The sequence below is a fragment of the Gobio gobio genome (assembly GCF_949357685.1).
Source record: "Gobio gobio genome assembly, chromosome: 18".
NCBI lineage: Eukaryota > Metazoa > Chordata > Actinopteri > Cypriniformes > Gobionidae > Gobio > Gobio gobio.
Window position 1 is genome coordinate 29,026,106 of NC_137111.1, and position 6,723 is coordinate 29,032,828.

Consider the following 6,723-nt stretch of genomic DNA (forward strand, 5'->3'; position numbering starts at 1 on the left):
TGTGTCTTAGTGGTTTTTGTTCCTTCGTTTCTTTATTCCTGGAGTTATTTGGTTCAATGTGTTATTTTATTAAAAACCCTGCATTTAGATCCTCGCCTTCGTCTGCTTTCTCCAGCACGTGACAAAACTGATCCACACAGTAAGGGGAGCTGTGATGCAAAGTGATTGCCACATCTGTTTCTGTTTTATAGAAGCACAAGGAACACTGTTGTGTTTACTTGCTACTTGCAAAATCAATAGGTTACTTGCGTAACCCCGGTTCTCTTTCAAGCGTACGTTTCAGTGTCTCACTATGGGATATCCTAACTACCGTATTGCCAGATAGCCTGCCTCAAAGTCTTCTGCCAACCACAGTCACTGCATCCAGGGCTGAATGAGATTAATGAGTCATGACTCACATTCTTACGCTCAATACCACATGTGCTAAAGTGTGAGCTGTAACATCCAGTTTATAAAACCTTGCAAATGTATGCGGCAAGGACCAACCTGCCGCTTCACAAAATCCTGTATCATGACTCCTTTAAAGAGAGCCCATAACGTTGACATTCCCCTTGTTGAGTGTGCACATAAACCAGATGGGGGCACAAGACCCCTAATGGAATATGCCAACACAATCGCCTTCACTATCTAGTGCGATAAACGCTGCTTAGTAATCAGCTTCCCCGTACATGGTTTCGCCCAAGACACGAACAGCTGATCCCTCTCCCTGAACCCTCTGGTTCTTTCTACATAAATGCGTAAAGTGCGCACTGGGCACAGCGCATTTTACTTTTGCTGTTCTAATGAAGCAAAAGGCGACGGGGAGAAAGCTCTCAATTCAAGAGGGATGATCTGGCATGAGGCATGATTGCAGGATTAGGTTTCAGAATTACCCCTGCATCACGCGCTTTGCTGAAGCCAAAGCTAACAGCAGCGTTGTCATAAATGGCAATTTTTTAAATCAATCTTGTCCAACGGCTCAAATGGGGACATTGAAAGAGCATCAAGTACCAATCCCAAGTCCCATGAAGGGGAAAGCGGTTTTGAAACTGGCAAAGCACGGTGTGCGCCCTTCATGAACCTGCATACTTAAGGATAATACTGTGCTGCCCAACAGTTTTGCTATCAAAACCTATGTGAAAGCAGATAGCAGCCAGAAACACTTTTATGGTTGAAAACGCTTTCCCTTGGTCTATCAAATCCTGCAGAAATGATAGAACGACTGCCACTGAACACTGAAAGGGAATTTCGTGTTTAGCCGTGCACCAGCGTTCAAACACGCCCTATTTGCACTCATGAAGAGACCTAGTCGACAAAGCTATAGCATTGTGTATAGTCTTGCTAACACTGTTAGACAGACCGGTTGTGTTCAAATTGAACCACTCACGGGCCATACTCATAGCGCCATGCGTTCTGGGTGAGAATGAAAGATCTCCCCCTCTGCCTGAGACAGTAGATCTCTGCACAACGGGAGAGACCACAGATCTTCATATAGCATTTGTATGATCTCCGTCTCCCTATATTTTCCTGGCCACCTCGGAGCTATTAACATCAGTTCAATCCCTCCTTCCTAACTCTGTTGAGTGTTGGGGATATTAACACTATTGGTGGGAACGCGTAAAGGAGAGTGCGAGGCCATTCGTGCACCAGCGCATCTATCCCCAGGGATGCGCTCTGGTCTTTCAGGGAGAAAAACAGAGGACACTGAGCATTGTCGTGAGACGCGAACAGATCCACTGTCACTCTGCTGTATATGCTCCAAATCTGTTCGACCTCTTCCCTGTTCAATTTCCACTCCCCGTATAGAGGATTGCCCCTGGACAGCAGATTCTTCTTTTTCCCTGTCGAGAGATTAGCCAAGTTAAGCCATCGTCCTCTCTCCTGAATGATCATTGTGGCCATGGCCTTGCTCGCGGCTTGAACCGCGCATCTGTGAAGACGCAGAGAGAGATCCGTAATGACACAGATCTCTTCCCAATGTGTCTGACCTGGCATGGTCGACACTTCGTCCTGCAGCTCCGCTTGGTATGCGGTCAGCATAGAGATCGCGTTCAGAGCCCTAACAGAGAGAGCGACTGGAGGATGGTACCCCACCCGCCTCTTCCGTGGATCCCGCTGCGGCAAGGAGTTGTGCCGAGTGCGCAGGGGGAAGGAAGGGGGAGTCCTTGAATCTTCCTCTTCTTCAGAGAGAAGAAAATCAGATTGTCCCTCTTCCTCGAAATCAAGCGCATCCTCATCCTCGTCCATGCTGAGCACACTGGGCAGAGGGAAGCACACATCAAGCTCTTGGTGGGCAGCTCTGCAGGAATGGGTACCTGCGGAGTGGAAGCTGGAACAAGGCTAGGTGACATGAGAGGATCTTGGCCTGTCAGACTAGCTTTGCGTGCTAGCTTGTGAAGCATGCGCAGTGTTCACAGGAGCCGGGGTTCTCGATCACCAATTGGGCATGTTTAACCCCCAGACATGCAGAGCTGACCTGGTGTGGTCGTGTGCATGAAATTTGGTTCCTGCATGAACAAAGTCGCAAAGAATCTCCCTCACTAGCCGGGATAGTCTGCATTGCTGCAGCCATCATTGTATCGAACAATCCTTGCAGTCGGCTGGAATGCAAATTGAAGGAGCCAGACGAAAAACGGCGTGGTGCCCAGTAGTTCGCCCAGAAGTTTGTTATTTTTTTAAAGTTTATCCAAAAATGTAGGCTTCTGTTGTGAAACGAGAAGCGGTTTTTGAATTTCATAGTGAAGTTATGTCGCCACTTTTATACTGAGGGACACAATGTCACGTCTGCCAGCCAATTGGGGCTGACGTAATGTAATAGAGCTTCTGAGGAATACACGGAAGGGGCGTATCCCATAGTGAGACACCGAAACGTATGCTTGAAAGAGAACCTGTCATTGCAACTATAACAATGGAAGCTTGGCAAGTAAAAGATGGCTCTTTCGCATAGCATCATTCATCTTGAAATCATATGATTTGATTCACGGTTTCTGTGGACTTCTGTGGATTTTGCTGACAAAGGGAAGTGGCGTTTAGAGGTTTCTGCCAACAAACTGGTATTTCTGAATGGCCTGATGCTGGGATTTAGCGGATTTCAAATGAAAGTATTTGATAAATGTATACTATGTGTGGAGAGCATTCGCTCAATATCATTATTTCATTTCTGACGGAGGTGCCGATTAGCAGCTTTTGCATTTGAACTGTTCATATATCCACCTGTTTCCGGGGGGCGCTACTGTAAAAAAGAACGTGGGTACAACTTCCGGTGAGGCGGCGGAAGTAGTATTCCAATGGTGTTTTGTGTGCTAGTTAGTGGAGAGTGTTTTTCGGATCATTGGCAAGGTTTCAAAATGATCATTTTTACGTTTTTTTTATCAGATGGTGTCACAAGGGTTAAGTGAAGGTTACTGTGAAGAAACATTTGCAGAATGACACACACTAAACATTTAATTTAGTACATTTATTAGTTAATTAAGGATATCACAATACAATAAACAATAACATTTTCGTGTCCTTAATTGTCCTTCCTTACTTTACTGACCTTCCACCAAAGTGCTGCTGCATAACTACAACAGCGTCCTGGCCCAAATTCATGAACAACGCCCTGTCTGTACTTCACCTGTCACTGATGCTAGAACCCATGCCTTGTGATGGGATACGTGTAGGCTCGGGCTCGGCTCAATGTCCGCTTTTAGATAGTTTCCGACAGATACTGATACGCCTCTGAGCTTTTCAAATTGGTCATCGCCTTACCATCACAGGCTACAGAATCTAGAAAATAGCTAAAAATGCTACCGTACGTGATACAAGGCCACTTCTTCACGTCATCCTCCCAACCAACTACCGCGGAGGGTAAAGGTACGGTTGTTTCACCCTTTTGAAAGTTTGTTGAGGTTGTGTTCCCACATCGTTAGCCAATTTGGATAGCATGAATGACTGTCAACTGTTGAATGTCAATAAGCTATGTTTCCATCCACCTATTTTTATGCGCATTTTGGGATAACCTTATTGCATCAAAAAAATGCTGAATGGAAACGCCAAGATGCGAATGAATTCTATAAATGCACATAAAATATGTATGCGCTCGTTTGAGTCGGATACATTTTCTAGCCGATACGAAAACGTGCGCATAAACTACGATGGAAATGCATAAAGTCCCGCTTGTTTACTTCGAACCGGAAGACGCTCCCACTTTTGACGCAAGGCTTCATGGGGCGTAGGAAACTTGTGGATAGAATATAGACATTTGAAAACATGACATTTAAAAAAATATACGATATAATGTATTATAAATTGCATGCTCTCTGATGTCAATGACAAAGTTTAGAGGGATAGTTCACCCAAAAAATAAAGGTATAGACACAAAAATGAAAATTCTGTCTTTACTTACCCTCAAGTTGTTCCAAATCTGTATGAGTTTCTTTCTTGAAACAGTTCTAGTTGACGGCACCCATTGACTTCCATAGTAGGAAAAAAATACTATGGAAGTCAATGGCTACCGTCAACTGTTTGGTTACCAACAAAAATATCTTCTTTTGTGTTCAACAGAAACTCATACAGGTTTGGAACAACATGAGGGTGAGTAAATGATGACATTTTCATTTTTGGGTGAACTCTCCCTTTAAGGCAGGGATGGGCAAACTCGGTCCTGGAGGGCCACTGCCCTGCAGAGTTTAGTTCCAACCCTGATCAAACTCACCTGCCTGTAGCTTTCTAGTAATCCTGAAGGCATTGATTAGCTGGTTCAGGTGTGTTTGATTAGGGTTGGAACTAAACTCTGCAGTGGCCCTCCAGGGCCGAGTTTGCCCATCCCTGTTTTAAGGCGTCACTGATACAGCATCAGAACTGCTTTGCTTCTGTGAACAGTGTGACTTTTATGCATCATTGTGTCTTTACACAGAATTTGGAGCAGACACAGAGCCTCCTTAAAGCAGCCTTAACTCAGCTGTGTATAGACGCCTTAAGGGGCGGTCACATTGCACTTTTTGTTCCATTGACTTCCATTCAAACGCATGTGAATGCATTAAACCGGAAACGCAAGCTCATGCTAAAAGTTTTGCATTTCGCTGCGTTCCAAAGTTCAAGTTTGGTGAACTCTGAGCTGCTAATTTGCATTACAGGACAATGTGTGACCAGTTGAAGATCAATTCGTTACGGCGTGACCTTGGCTGAATTAAAAGAACCACATTTTTACAGTAAAGTCGAGTAGATTGTATTTTTTTTTTTTACATTTTGAGTGTACTATTTGTTATATTTTGAATTCATGTTTATAAAAATACGCTTCAGAGAGTGACGTCATATCACGACCACTGCAGTGTTTGAAAATGTTTTGCATGCTCAAAGTCTGACCACGGCTTTAAAGCTACAGTCCGTAATTTTTTGCCTCTTTGTCGACATCTCTATTTGAAACATGCAATTGCTGTTATTTGCGGAATTATCATCTTAATTGTGCATCGGCATGGCTCCTCAGTGCGAATGAATCTAATGTTTTGAGGAGTATGTTTGGCTGTCATTCATTCACCACACCAGCGTGGATACTGTACTTCGAAATCACAGATTCTATGTCTTGGAAGTATGACCAAAATAAGAATTTTCACCTGAATATGTCATCTGAACAAGTAAGTAACATGTCAGCCACTTTTGTTCTGGCCAGCTGAGAAAAAAAAAACATTAAAATGTATTGTGCTACCAACGGTGATTGAATCTAACGATCGCTTAACTCATAACACATCAACCGGTGCAAATCATTATTATTGTTATACTATGTTCTCAAATTGTTAATGTTAACAACATCAGCATTGCGTGACTACTTGTATTTAGTGTGTATTAGCGTTGCCTGTAGATTTAAATTTCTGTAAAGTCTAATCTTTTGCTTTTGACTACAGGTGACTCTCCAGTTGTCACTGATGATTCATTGTCGTTTGGTCCTTTCTGGATTACAATCCGCCATCAAAATGATACGTTTAATTATTCCAGCTGCTGTGAGAAAAGGTTATAAATGATCCGCCACCTGCAGCATCCTCACACGCGATAGCCTACTAGCCAGACTCCTTCTTTATGAATACAGACATGAGGAATGGTTTCATGCTCGAATTTCCCATGGAAAGCTGTACCACTCAAATTATAACACATTATTACAAGCTTACCATTGTGAATCGGGCTACGGTAATGAGATAGTTTTGAACACTGGCTGGTTATGTAACCAAAAAAAGTTATGGACTGCAGCTTTAAATGATGCTGAGAGTAGAGGTGTAAATCGGACGGTTCATCACGATACAATCTGATATCGATTCTCATAACCAACAATTGTTCTTCAGTCGCCCAGTCATGCCCGACTCTTTGCAACCCCATGAATTACAGCATGCCAGGCCAGCATAGCCTACGATATTTGCTGATGCCTCAAAAAACTCTGTGATACGATTACGGTTCTATTTGAACCAGGTGTATGTCGATCAATATATCGATACTATGATATATATAAGTTACACTTTTATTAATTATTTATCCAACCAAAATATGTAACATGAACATTTCTCTGAATATTGCACACCCTGTCCCAATTGGCACATCTCAACAAAAAATACACTTTAGTTTTTTAAATAGTAAAGAAAAATAAATAATGGGGAAAAAAATCTAATCAATTCAATTCAATTCAAATTTATTTGAATTGAAAAATCACACATGAGATAATAATTATTTGCCTCAATAATTAATGCAAAGACAGCGTGAAGATTAAATCACACATGA